Below are 14830 nucleotides of genomic sequence, written 5' to 3' on the forward strand. Positions count from 1 at the left end.
AATTCTATTCCTGTCTGTGGCAGATTTAATGGTTGGTTGTCACTTTATTTCAAACATTAATACCAGGTTTTATTTCTATAAATAGAAGACCCAGGTGTATTCTCAGGATTAAAAGGGCTGGTTCCTTGTCTTCTTTCCCTTTAATTTCCTGCTTCAATTCAGAGAGGGCTGGATTCTACAGCTCCTGACTCTAAATCCTTGCTAGAGTACAAGGAGTCTGTCAGGGGTCCTGGCAAGGACAGTTTCATATTGCAAGTTCATTTAAAGTCACTCTATTGCATTTTCACTGTTCAGCCTCCAATCCAAGATTATCTTTGCCCATCTGTTATTTATCCTACTGGTTACATGACCTGTGGATTACCCAGCTTTTCTTTTAAAATCTCATTCTGTTTATGTCCATTCATTACTTGCTGCTTACTTAAGAAAAGCTGCCAGCCTGCAGTTTTACCTGAGACAGTGGTGGGAGGAACAATGTGCAGCTGAAGGGTTTGTGCACACATCTGTGGCCATCTGTGACAGGGACAGCAGAATCTGGGAGAAGCACACAAGTACCCACTGTACCCCTGAGGAACTCCAGATGGCCACGAGGGGAGATTTTGTCTGAGTGGTGCTTCTTGAGAAAGCACCTACCCATCAGTGTGAGCTGAACATTGTCATTCCATATTTCCACTGATTTTTTTCCGCTGATTTCTGTAATTTTCACTCACAGTCACCTAGTGCTGCCTGTGCATGAGCACCAGCCTTGCAGAAGTAGTGTTTGGCCACCAGTTGACTCAGGGAGCAGTTTTGCTGTCGTTCCTGAATTGCTGTGCTTCTGAATTTTTGGGTTCCAGAAGGGTTTTCACTATGCCATTCTTGCTGAGACATAGTGTGGATGTTCTAGCACCGAGCATGTGACCTTTGGCCAAAAATAAAACCCTCTGTCCTCCAAAATAGTCCTAATCCAGCTACAGCTACTACACGAGTGATGAATTAACACATGTACCCTGGACTCATGCTACTCAGAGTCTAACAAACTGCAATAAACCCCTTGTGACTTTACAGGCACTCTCCCTGTCTTTTTTCATAATAAATTTTTTTTTCAAGAGGGAGACTGAAAATGTGATATTGCTGCTACTGCTGGTATGCACTTGCACCATTCTGCATCTTTAAAGCTTTACTCAGGGCTGTGTCCTGTTATGCTGGGGAATGGAAAAGCAGAGGGAAAGTGCTCACCTTAGAGAAATGAGCTTTAAATTAATAGCATAAAACAAATATCCATGAAAACTTGGAGCTGGCAAGGCCTGGGAGCATGTTGTACAAATAGAGGGGAGAGACTAATGGGAATAGTTCAGAGAGGAGGGGAATATATAGGAAATTAAACCCTGATTTTTTTTTAATTCTAATGCCACTGCAATCCCTTGGTGTGAAAGCAGAATTAGTCTCAGCTGTTTTGGTGCCATTTTTATGTAAAATATAACAGAATTATCATGTATAAAATGCTCTGAATTCTTTAAATTGTCTGTACTTGTAAAGCTGTTGACATTACCTGGTGCTACAGCCATCCTCTTGGTGATGGTGGAAGCACAAACTAGTGACAGTTCGAAGTGGACTATTGCAGCCAAGAGTTGGAGCAAAGTCTCCTAAACCCAAACTCAGCATGGTTTACACCAACTGTATTTCCTGTAGAGGGACAGGATTTGTTGCATTTCCCTTTTATGTTTGTGTGCAAGTTTTTTGCTACCTCAAGGACAAGTAATAATAGCTCTAAGGAAAACACAGAGATGCTTGGCAGCAGCTTTACCTTTGAGTGATAAAGGATAGATGGACAGGGAAAAAAAAAAGCTCAGGAATGGTTCTGTGAGCTGTTACTGATGTTACAAGTGGGCTCTGAATGGTGAGTTCATGGGCACATGAGGCCTGTTATCCTCTTTCAGGCTTGGGAAGAAAGCAGGAGGCCAGGACAGGCTGCTCTCTTTTCTCCTGGCATGGTTTCCTCCATGCAATGAAAAATATTGTCTGAAATGGCTGAAAACTCATAGCCTATATTGGTTTTATTGGGCCACCCATAGAAAAGAAAGTTGTGATGTCTCTGCCTGTTAACATGGAGTGAAGAGAATGGAGATACTTTTTATTCTGAGAAACCTGAGGATAATATTGCTGAAAATGAGGAGCTGTGATTTCAATCTCACAGCTGAGGAGGATCCAGAGAAAGTGACTGTCCTTGTGTTCCCTAAACCCTTATTTTCAGAGATGTGTCTTAAAATGCTGATTATTGCTTGTGGAAAGCAAAGAGAGCTCCCATGTTCACTTGCTCCAGTATTGCCCATGTCTGGGGTCTGGAAGCCAAGTGCAAAAACATCTGAAAGGAAGAAAAATGGAAGAAAAATAGATTTTTCCATAATGCCAAACTAAAGGCAATTTCTTTTTTTTTTTTTTTTTCCTAAACAGAATTTACAAGCCATTACCCATCACATCCAGGGTATTACTAGAGCTGTCAAGAGAAAGAAATCAGGGTGGAAACAGCATTCCACTGGGAAACATGAAATGGCAACAAGTTGGTCCCTCTACAATATGTCCAACACTTAATATAAAATAATGTACAACTAATCTGCAATGAGTTCTGCACAGGAACTCTCTTCTGGGATGCTGGCTTGTGATTTACTTGCTTGCTCGGAAAAATAACTCCTTATACAGAAATATAATTCTTTGTTTCCCTTTTTTTTCTTTTTTTTTTTTTTTTTCCTTTTTTTTCAGCACAGACTAATGAAGAAGCTGAGTGATTCAGCTGATGATGTGATCATGAGGGGGCTATGGTTCAGCATTTATGATGATTCTGTGGTGATTATAGCCCTCTCTCAGTTACTTCCCATGCCATGCTCTCTGCAATATGAGTAACAAGTGGCTTCACGCACTTCTGTGGAGGATTAAGAATTATCTCATTGATGAAGTCTTCTCCTCTCTCATCTGTTTTCTGTCCTTAATGCTTTGTGTAGTTCCCTTCCATTTGCTTTCCCCTCACATGTTCAAGATCTCCCCAAAACTTAATTTTGCTTTCCAGCTTTGATTAACCAGTGTATGGTCAATGGGCCAAGTGAGGGCTCAGGGACACTGGAGGAAATTCCTGCAAGCATTTGCCCTGTGCTCCTTCAGTTATGATTTCAGCTCCCAGATAGAATCCCTAGAATACAAAACTGTGACCAAAAAAGTGGCTCAAAGCTGCAGCTTCCTCCATCTTTCTTCATGATCTTGTCTTTCCTTCCTTCATTCTCCCTTGTCTTTCTCACTCTGATGTCTCTGCTTGCTGTTTATTCCTAGTTCTTTCCTCCAATGATCAATCCTGCATTCCCAGCTGTTAGCTGCCTTTATTTCCTTCATAGCTTCCTTTCCTCTCCTTCAAAATTAAACATTTCTGAGAGAAAAAGCACTAGCTAAGCTGATTTTGCAAATCATTACCCATTACATCCCCAGCACCTTGCCAGGGCTGTACTCACTTGCTTCCCTTTAATTTTACCATCTCCCTGGTTTCCTTCTCCTCTCAACTAACTGGAAATGCTGATGAAGACCATTAATTCCATTTTATATTCCCCTAGCCATTTTTCTGGCTTGTTTTCCACCCAATTTTAGCTTCTCTCTGAACTCTCACTGACAACTCTTTTTTTTTGCTGTGTGTCCAGATCTCAGTTCCCTCCCCATCCTCCTTGATGCTTAGGCTTCTTCTAATCTTATTACTACTCCTCTGCCACACTTTATGGCCTACAGTTCCCTAAAGTAACAGCTCTCTTCTAATTATTTTTGTGTCCATCAGGTTTTTTCTGCTTCTTTTTTTACAGAACTTCCTCTTAGTGCTTCTGTTCTGTAAGTGGTGCCAATTCCATTCCTCTCTTCCCAGTCCCAGCAGTCACCCACATTTAGCCCTGTAATCAGCCTTCTCTGTTCCCACTCCATCCTGTTTCTTGTCATCTCGGATGAATCATGGTCACCCTCAATTTCCACACCACAAAATCAAACAGAATGAAGGCTGAGGAACATCTTTGCATGGCAGGGCCTTGGTGTTGAGCAGCTTTCTGTGCATTTCTCATTTCCATGTAAATTCAGATGAGTTATGTGCAAATAAATATTGCCCAAAGGGCATTTTATGGGTTATCCAAGCATTTGTAAAAGCTAGGTCAGAGCCAAGCACATCTTTACACTGTGGCAGAAGTTTTACCTCAGGAATATTCCAGGGCCTCCTAGACACTCTGCCCTATTAAGATGATCTGTTGTAACTGCTGTTCCTCCCTTAGGACACAGCAAAGAATCATTCCTTATATATTATTTACACGGAGCTCTAGCCTAGGTAAATACATATGGTAATGCTGACTGTGTCATTTTGCACCTCGCTGTATTCATGCTCCTTTTCTTGCTGTGGTAATACACTTGTTTGCAGCAGCTGCTTCATCAGAATATCCTTCAGCAGGACTAGCAGTGTCTCTCAGGCTGTGCTGCATACATTTGCTGAGGGATACGGAGAAAATTGAAATAGAGGAGATTATTTTTTTAAACCCCAAGACGTTTTGTCACTTAGGCTTTAAATCAGCTGTGAGTTATACAGATACATTACTGCTTTTTACAGTGTTTGTATTTGAAAATCCACTATGGTGGAAGCTGTAAATTCCCTCTGGACTTTCTGCCACTAGATTATTTTAATTATGCAGCAACTTCACCCTCATTTGAATACAAAGGGCGTGATTTTTCGTAGTGTTAAAGACACTCAGGCACTTTCTAGACAGAGCAAAGCAGTGTGAGCAGGAACAGCTCAAACCTCTTCACACTTGCTCCCACCAAGCTGCCACCTCCCATAAGACTGGGGAGAAGGGGACAGTTCTGGTGACCAGACATCCCCAGTGACAGTGCCAGGCCAGATGCTGCACTTCAGTGAGGATGCAGATGGAAGGAGTGGCTGAAAGCTCCAGGGAGCACAGCCCTGAGGAGGATGGGAGGGATGGGAGGGGGTGGGATCAGCTCATGGTGACAGCACAGCCACGGGCACCTCCCAGAGCTCAGAGGGTGACTTGGGCTGGGATGTGGGTCTGTGCAGCTGGAGAAGGTGACAGCGGCTGAACCTCTGCTCTGGTTTTGCTGAGAGGTTCCAGTTGCCTTTCCTACTGAGCTTTCTTAGCAAAACTGTCTCTCTGACCCGGACAGTAACTGTACAATTTTTCCCCATTTTGGGGAGGTATGAAGAAGGATTGTGCCTCAGCCAATGCCTTTTTTTCCTCTCCAAGGCATGCAGAAAAATGTATTTGATGCCAGTTTTGAGTGCTGCATTCACACAAGTAGAAAGGAGGGTGTGAACAGGCAGCTGCACCCACCCAGCCTCCCCCTGAGTCTGGTCCAGGGGAGCCCTGGGACTTGGCTGACTCCTCTGTCCCTTTTTTTCCCCCTGAACTTGTGCAGTATTTTCTTTATGCCTATGTAAACTTTTGACATTTACAACACCTGTAACTCTGACAAAACTTAACCACAGCTTAAATATTCATGGTACAATAAATTAGCTACTCTTTTGGTTGGTTTTGTTTTAAACTTCCCACCTTGCATCATTTCTGGATGACCTCTAACTCCTTTATTATGAGGATGAAGTGCAATCACCCCCTTGCCTCCTCCACTGTGACATTCACAACTCGTGCCTTTGCTGGTGCTTCTATTCAGTCTAGTGGCTTATATGGAAATAATTTTGTACCTCTGTTCACCTTTGCAACTTCCTCTGAGTATTATCCAATTGTCTGTATCCTTTTCAAGAGGAAGGATAAAAATTTCATGCATTACTTCAAATGTGGGATTATTTAATGGGTTCGTATAATGGCATAATGATGTTTTCTGTTCCATTCTCTATTCTTTGGCTTTTTATTTTTCTTTTTTTTTGATTGTCAGTGAGCATCCAGCTAATAGATGCATGAAAGTGGCTTTTTTTAACCTCAAGATGTTTTTCTTCAGTAGTAATAACTAGCTCACAGCCCATAATCATGTATGCAAAGTTAAGATTGTGCTTGGGTTTTTTTGGCATTTTTAAAATGAAGTTCATTACTTCACACTTTGGTGTTAAATTTCATCTGCTGTTTAATCATGAAGTCACATAATACTGTAATTCTTCTACAATTCTTTTCAGTTCACTTGTCTTTTACTAATCTGAATAATAAAATATCAGCAAGCCTCCTCACTGACAAGGCTCTTCTCCACATCCTTTGTGTGTAATTTGAAAAGTGCATGTGCTGGAACCCTCTGTAGGGTGGCACTGGGAACAGCCCTACACATTCCTGCCCTTTAATTCCCACCTTCCAGCCATCTGCTTGTCCATGCAAAGATTTTTCACAATCATATTCCAAAACAACTAACTTTTCAAGAATTTCTGGTAAAGCCATTTCTCAAAAGCCCTTAGGAAATGTGAGGAAGCACCTCATCAGACTACAGTTTTGTGTACAGAAAAGTTTCCTTCAAAGCACTCCGACAGACTTGAGCAACATTGTCTTTTACTTTCTCTGCAAAAGCCTCAGCTTTTTCTAATATATCCCAGGTTTGGTCAATGTGTCTGTTGGTTTTGGATATGCTACAGCTTTTACCAATTTACCCAGAGTGACAGACATCCTGCCCCAAAGCTTCAGTTCCCTGGTTCCTCTGCCACCATCCTTTAAACCAGCATCATAAGGCCACTTCCTCCTTAATATGAAGACAGTTCTAAACAAAAGACCAGGTATTACCCAGCAGCCCACTTATTTTATATTTCAGTATGTACATAAATGTATTCACCTACTTTTTGGTGAATATCGTCTAGTCTATGCCTTTTGTTATGCTTCACTTTATCAGTTGTCTCATCTGGCTTTGCTCTTCCTCTGAGCTCCTTTTTATGCCTTTATCATCTTCTGTCTCTCAAGTTTTTGCAGATGGGGCACCTGGAAAGGATATTCAGAGATATGAACAATACAGGCCTTGGTTTGTATTCTGCTTGTGCATTTCGTCTGATAGGAAAAGTGATTTTTTTCCTTTGGTGGGTAACCTCAGCTACTCAAAAAGTGTGGTTTTTTCCATAACTTCTTCCTCTACCTTATTCTATAACCACACTTCTTTCTTTAAACAAACCCATGCATTTTATCTGTATTTAAATATGTTATTTTTAAGCAATTTAAGCATTCTCCGAGCTGCATGCTAGCCTTTTATCTTTTCAGATGAAACTGAAAGCTAAGGGAGTAAAATGCTGTAGGTAGATTGAGGACTGATATGCAGATGTGAGACTGATTAGCTAATTTTCAAAGCACTAATTTTCTAGGTGACTTTACATGGACTCTATGATCTAGACAGGATATAAATACAGTTTAACAGAATGTACTAATTTTTCAACGAAATTTAAAGATCTCTGAGAGAAACTTCACCAGTATGAAATTGCTGAGAGGTCCACTCCTCTGCCTTTGAATCCCAGCTGTTTTGTACAGAAGGTGATCGATTGCAGCACATAAAAATTCTGCAGAAGTGAAATAGCAGAATCTCTCCCATATGTGGCCAGAAAAACAGGTTTTACTCTATGAAAAATACCACTGGTGAAAGATTCATAAATGTGAAAGATTCAAGTTTGTGGGGTCTACAACTTGATTAGAGAGAGCAAGAAAATAACAGATCAAGAGGTAAGCCAAGTGATGGTTCAGGTAACAGGTAATTTGTCCTTCAGATGGACCCAACTGGAACTTCTAAAACACTTGGAAGAAAATCCTGCAGCTTGAGTGCCATAGGGCTTTAAAATGGGGGAGCAGAGAGCAGAAATGGAGATGAGCAGCTCGAGGGTCCACCTGTCCTCTGTGGAGCAGAGGCTCACTCTTGAGGACTTGAGGCAGCAATGGATTCCCTAACACTTTGTGATTCCTCATAATGCTGATTAACTAGACCAGTAATTAAACTTCTGAAATTGAAGGGAAATCAGGGAGATGAAGGTGTGTATGAAATAATTATCCTTATCTGCAAACCTTGTTTCCAGTCTTAACCTAATCCATGGACTATATGCTTCTTTTTTCTAAAAGTGAAAACAAGTTATGCAGTCTGACAGAGCCTGCTCTAGCAGCTGAATCCTTTCTATCTGCCTCATCAGCATTCCCAACTAAGCCATTCCTTCTCTTTTTGTTTTGTTTTCCTTCATAGAAACTCTAGGCTTGATGTCTCTAGGAATGATGATTTTGGGAGAACTGGGCAAAAATATTATTCTGTGATCTGAGAACTTTCACCAGTTTGCTGGTCCATTAGTAATTTCCTTTGCCACTGGCGGTTTCCATGTATTGGGAATGGAGGGTACAGCTGAACACTGCTGAACCACAAAGTTCTTGAATGTCTCCTAAAATAGTCATGATCCACTGAGATTAAAAGTTAAGAGCTTCACAACAAGTAAATTAGTATCTGAAAAATATAGCCTTTGCTTAGTTAGCTTGTGGAGGTGTGGAAGCTCTGCAAGGTAATAGCTCAGATAAATTAAGGAACAACAGGAAAACTTTGCTGCCTGGTCTCATTGGTATTGGGGGCTTAGCAGGACTTGGGAATGAACTTTGTAATGTACAATGTAATGTATAAGGGGCTACATCTCAAGGTCTCCACTGGTGCAGGTTCACACTGTGCTGAGGACTCTGAATGTAAAACCTGTGTAACAATGGAGCAGCAGGAATTAGTAGATTAGTAAACTAAGTTATGAAGTACTTACCTTAAAACTTCTTGAAGTCAGAAGGATTTTAAATGCAACAGTCCCTTGAGTTGAAATTCAATCCTTTCAACCCTTAATGTTTGCTTCTTAAGTTGCTATGGACTATTGGGTCAGGCAGTTTTTTTACATGTTGGAGACAAAAAGGCTTTGATTTAGCTGCTCACACCAAGTCCATACAGGAGCCTAAATTGTAGATAATCCCTCTCCTCTAATGCCATTGCTAAAGTTCTTATGAATAAAGCACTTGGAGATAATCAAGTTTCATTCTGTTCCTTCTCAGTCAGCTCAGCAAAAGTCTTCCCACAGTGAATTCCCAGAAAGCTTGGATTGAAAACAGTGAGTCTGACTTATTTACAGCAGCAAGAATGGCTTTGACAATCTGACCTGCAAAGGGATGGGCCATGTTGACACACAAGCAGGACCATGTAGACTGCAGACACTTCCACACCTGCTGAACTGCAGCCAAAATGCAGAAGCAGCGCTTCAGCTGCAGCTGAGAGCCCGTGTTTCCATCCAGGTGATGCTGGGAAAAGTCACAGCTTTGTTTCTGGTTGTTTCAATATGCCCAACACACACCAGACCCTCTGTACCTGTGCTGCAGCACAGCTGATCTCTTACATGTTAGAAAATACCCAAATGTTTTGAACAAAAGCATTTGTTTCTACTAAAGCAATACTTCCAAAAGAGGAAAAGAAAGTTAAAAGATGATAATAGATACCAAGTCAGAAAGCAAATTCCCCATCTACTGAATTTGTTCCTCATAGCTCTTAGTCCATATTTCACACTGCATTAATTTGAAAAGGTTTTCAAGTGAAAGGTAAATTTTTTTTTTTTTTTTTAGTATTAGAGAAAGATGTCCTAAACCAGGATGCTTCAGTTCACCCATCCAGCTAATGGAAGAGATTAGATTCCACTCGGATTGCTGTTGTGGGAGTACTGATGTACAGGAAATGTTCTGCTTCTGAAAGGGCTCTTTAGCCTAAAAAAGATAACAAGAACCAGTGTCTGGAAGTGAAGACAAAGCTGAATTTGAAAAAAAGAACGTATTTTGTATGAACATGACGATGTAACTGCTGGGAAAATTCCCAAAGGAAATGGTAGATTTTCTACTTGTTTGTCCTTAAAGCCAGCACAGCTTTCTGAAATACATGTTATGATCAAACACAAGTTTCTGGGCTAAACAATATCTGTTTGTGAATTGGAGTAATGAAGGACACCGAAGAGGACAAAATAGGGGATCAAATATTTCATTTGGCGTTTCAAGTCCTCCAGGTTTCTGAAGTTGCTCTCATGCCTGGTCTGAGTAGGGCTGTAGGGATGCAGGATTCACTCCAATATATTATTTATTGTTACTATATATTTGCTATTTATTATTACTTATTTGCAGTTAGAAAGATGATAATTTTCACTTGAATATTCAGCAGCATATTGCATTTTTAGGGAACAGGACATTACCTTGGAGGGACAATATATTCTCAGTGCAGTCATGTTTGACCTGGTAATGACATGACCCCAAACAGGGGCTTCAGCTTAAGCTTTCTAAAGAAAAAGTTATCATAAAAGAATCTCTTTCCAGTTTGAACTGAGATTACTTGGGTTGACCTCCAATATGATTTCTTTCTTTCTAAAGAACATAAATCCTCTAACATTAGGGCTGTCTTCTTCATTAAGAGTCAGGGGTACTGTCAACACAACTTTGCCAAGACTTTGCTTTCACTTCATCTCCATTTACTTTAACAAGATGCCATGCTGAAATAAGATGCATCCTGGTAATGTAGGATTTTACTTCCTAACAATTTGAATATTCTGCCTTACTCAAAAAGCATCCTCTGATTTCCTGAAAGGAAAAGGCATTTCTCCTAGAAATCAATAAACTTTAGAGGTGGTAAAAAGCACCATCATCTTTTTTTTTTTTTCAATTTAAATCCTGTGGGAAAATCAAAGCCAAATTATTATGATCTGTTCTCAGGTTCTCTAAAGTTTATTAATAAAAGTGTTGTCTAGCTTCTTTCCACTGGGTTGTAGTAGAAAAACAAAAATCACAGTCTTGTATCAAGTGGGAAACTTGGCCCTAATTCAGCACTGTATAAACAACTGCTTATAATACATTTGCTGAAAAATTATATATATGCTTAAATGTGTAGCTGAATCAGGACTTTCCCATGTCCCATTATGGATTCCATTCAGCCTTTTTTCTCAAGCACAACTAGAGTTTGAATCAAGATGTTTCAGCTCATATTTAACTCTTCCCTACATTCCAGATAATTAACTAAGATGCTTAACACTGGTGGAAACACCTCTCTGCTCTTGGCATGGGCAGCACAGGGGTACAAATGTCCCCAGACTGCCCCCACCCCACTGTCCCACAGGTGTAACCACCAGTGTGGCAGCACTGGCTGAGAGGCATGAACTCCACTGGGATCAGCTTCCCAAGGCCCAGGGATCCATGAACACCAGCAAACATCCAGTGCTGCTGATCCAAGGTGAGCTGGGAAGAGCTGCTGCTGTTCTCTTTGCCAAGGCAGCACTGCAAGTCCTGCCCCTCCCCAAAGGAGGAGTGCTTGGAAACCATTTATCACAGCCCCTTCCATCATAATCCTGTTTTATTAAGGAAGTTGCTATTTTATCTGTCTTCTGTAAGGATATGTGGTGATAGAACTAAGGTTTCTGTGTTTTTACCTCTCCGTCTATCTCCCATAGAATAACAAAGACACAAAAGCTTAATGCTGAGGGATGAAAATTATGAAAATGATTTGCAACCAAACCCTCTCCATCTGATTTTATCTCATGGTCTCCTCCTCCTCATTTCCCTGCTTACTCTTGAGAGTGGAGCTCTGCTAATTATCAGGCATCAAACAAATCAGAAAGTAATCATTGAGCTATGTCTTCCTGCAGATTTCCTTGTACTGTTTTCTCTCTCTGTTCTCTGTGCAAACCATTGGTAATTATTTTTTGCTGCACTTTTCTATCACTGTCTATTACTTTTTCAACAGTTTCACAATCAGTGCATCTGAAAGTCATGCAGGATGCTTCAGGTACCACACAGAGAGCACTGAGCTCTCAAAAGTGAGGGTAGCAAACACACAGTGCAGGAAAAATATTGAAAAATGATTTCTTCAGTGACAAGCTTTGCCCACACTGTGAAACAAATGAACTCCTTTCTTCATTTCAGATAAAATATTTTATGCTTAGAACATCCCCACAGCACTTCTCTGCCTGGTTCAGAATTTAGCTTATGGACATTTCATTTCTGTGACACGTAGTTCCATTTAGAGCACATCACTTCCCTTCTCTAATTGTATTTTGAGTTGGTCACAGTGGAGCTGCAACTCTGGTGCTCACTCCATGAGACCCAGGGAAGGGATGAGTCACCCACAAGGGGCATATTGCTCAGCTGTCCCGAATTCCAGAGACCAAGAATGAACTTCCCATGGGAATGAAATGGAAGGATTCATCTACTTCCCCTTTCATCATCATCAAATCCACAGGAGTGAGGAGAAGGGATGGCATCCTGTCCCTTTCTTTCAGTTAACCTCCTGTGAAGTTTTTTTGCTCCTGAAGAAAAGAATTTTTCATTTTCTTCTTTTGTTTTTCCCTTTAAGATCTCCGTGAGGGACAAAACCTAAGAAACATTCCTTTAACTTTCTTCTCTAACCTATATGTGATAAGGGGAATAAAATGTGAAGAGACACTAAGCTCCATGCAGGAGTATGGAATAAATACATTTCTTCTGAGTAAGAAAGTCTGAGAGTGGATCTGTTCTGAAGAAGCTTGGCTAATATTGCTGCTGTAACATGTAGAAGTAGACGGGTCATAAATCAACTTCATCATAGCTGTAGGAAAACTGCCTGGAAAAAACAATCTAATGCAACCTCACAATGGCAAAATTGCAGGAGAATCCTCAGGGAGCCCAGCTGTGACTTCATAAGAAAATTAAATACCTGTGTTCCCTAAACCTGGTCTTTTGTCCAAAATAAAAATTACTACTTGAATTCCTTTAGTTCCTTCAATACAACTTGCAAGCATAAAAGTGGATGTAAACATTTTTGTATTTCCTCAACAAGGAAAATCTACTTCTGTGCTTGTATGCAGAGGAAGATTTGATATTGAACATGTTTTAAGCAGAAAATTAATTGATGCAATGTATTTGCAATGAACTTGGCTTTATGAGGCACCTTACTGTATTAACATGGTGCTAGCAAAATTTATTTAGAAAAAAGCAGTAGACAAAAAGCCCTTCACAAATTTACATTTTGACACTCCTAAATGTACTCATTTTCCTAGATACTTAACCTAGAAGGCAGGAAGAGTAAAATGGATGGTATGTTTATCACAGAAACCACATTTGTAATCTGCCAGCTGATTTACATGTAGCCTACTACAGTAATATCTGTCATGTGAATTGCTAAATGTGAGGCCAAAGCAGCCTGTATTTATTACTCAGCTTATATTATAATTAGCAGCAGAGATTTGTGTGGTTACAACCATTTCACCTCATTAACCAGAGTGTCACTGTGGCACCACAGTCACCACTCCATCACCCAGGGTGCTGGCACGTTGGAACACTCTGGAAAAGACCAAATCCCTTGGTAGCACCCTGGCATGGATAGTGTCATTCAAGCTCTTGTGATGTTCCATGCTGAGCCCAGGCTGCTGTGTGGGCACTGGCACTGTTCTCTCCATGCTTTGTATTCCTGGAGGAATCAATCCCAAGCCAAGGCAGAGTGTAAATATGTAGGACTCCTTCAAATCCAGCATCCTAACCAAGCTAACAAGCCACAGGCTGTTTGGATTCAGAAGGACTTTTCTGATTCAAACACAGAACTTTGGGACCCAGGCTCCCTGCAGTAAAGATGCTCAGGTTATGCCTGTATCAAGGGACTCAGGAGAACTTTCCCAGTCTTGGTCCAACATCCTGAAAACATGGCACTAACTTGAAAAAAACCCTCCCCTCCCCTCCCCTGGACCCCTTGTGGTCCAGATCTCAGGCAGATCTTGCACAGTTCTCAGCAGGAGCACCTGTGTCAGCTCTGGGTTTATAGAATGGCTTTTATTCTACACAGGTTTCGAATTCAAGCTGGCACAGCCCAAAAATGAATGGCCTTATTCTGTCCCTGGAAACAATGGAGCTGTATCTCCATGTGCTTCCTCAAAGAGCTCAGTTAGAGCTGAGTCAGCTCTGAAGTTCTGGCATGGAAAACCCACAGCCCAGGTAGCCAAGGGCCAACTGCCCTCAGCAGTGCTTTATCTTACACAAGCATTTTTCAGGAGGGCAGGAGTTCTGTTAAGTGCTGGCGCTGTGAACCTCAGGAGAAGAACACCTTTGATGTCAGCTGAATAAGTAACCAAATTACATCCTCTGGGAGAGCAGAAGGAGTAGTTAAAAGCAGCAGGCACGAGGTGAAACTCAGAACAGCAATCCTCACATTAGCAATACAGATGTTTTACGGGTACAACTCTTCCAGGTTTGCACACCCACAGCTCCCACCGACATCGTGGTGCAGATATTTGGCTAAGGATTATGTCTGTGATCATCTGAGATGCTGTAAGGGGGAGCTGACTGCTTTTTTCAGAGGAAATAGAATAGTGCACAAGTCAGCTACTCTAATGGAAATGTTTAGCCTCACATCATAACAGGAGTAAAAATCACTAGAAAATTGTTAGTCAGACCCATGTTTCCATTTTCCAGTAAAGAAATGTTGACTCTTAAACAGAAGGTATAAAACATTTACCTCTGTTTCGACCATGCCAATGGTCCAAGCTCCTCTGCAGTCATAGAAGGAACCAAGGGGGAATGCACATTGACCCAAGTGGGAAAGTGGGTCACCAATATGCCAGGTTTTGAATTATTCTGAGGTTTTTTTAATGAATTTTCCTATGTAAGATTATAGATATATTTTTAAATTCTGATACTGAATAAAACCTTCAAATCCTTTTTTTTTTTTTTTTTTTTTTTTTTTTTTTTTTTTTGTGTGTGTGAAGTACACTGTTTTGTTTCCTTTCTGGCAAGGCTGTCAGTTCCTTTGAGGAGTAGAAAGAGAGAACCCACACAGCATATGGTGAGAGTTGCCTGCATTGCTGTTCCCAAAGAAAGCTGTCTGGCTGTCCTAAAAAACAAGAGAGACAAAACATGTGAGG

The 14830-nt window shown here is 40.9% G+C and overlaps 1 long non-coding RNA gene across 1 annotated transcript in view; it reads left to right on the forward strand.

Annotated features, from left to right (window-relative positions):
- Positions 1-14830, forward strand: part of LOC136358485 (uncharacterized) — a 1172843-nt gene that overhangs the window by 682504 nt on the left and 475509 nt on the right. The window lies entirely within an intron of this gene.

The sequence above is a fragment of the Sylvia atricapilla genome, chromosome 1, assembly GCF_009819655.1.
Source record: "Sylvia atricapilla isolate bSylAtr1 chromosome 1, bSylAtr1.pri, whole genome shotgun sequence".
Taxonomy (NCBI): Eukaryota; Metazoa; Chordata; class Aves; order Passeriformes; family Sylviidae; genus Sylvia; species Sylvia atricapilla.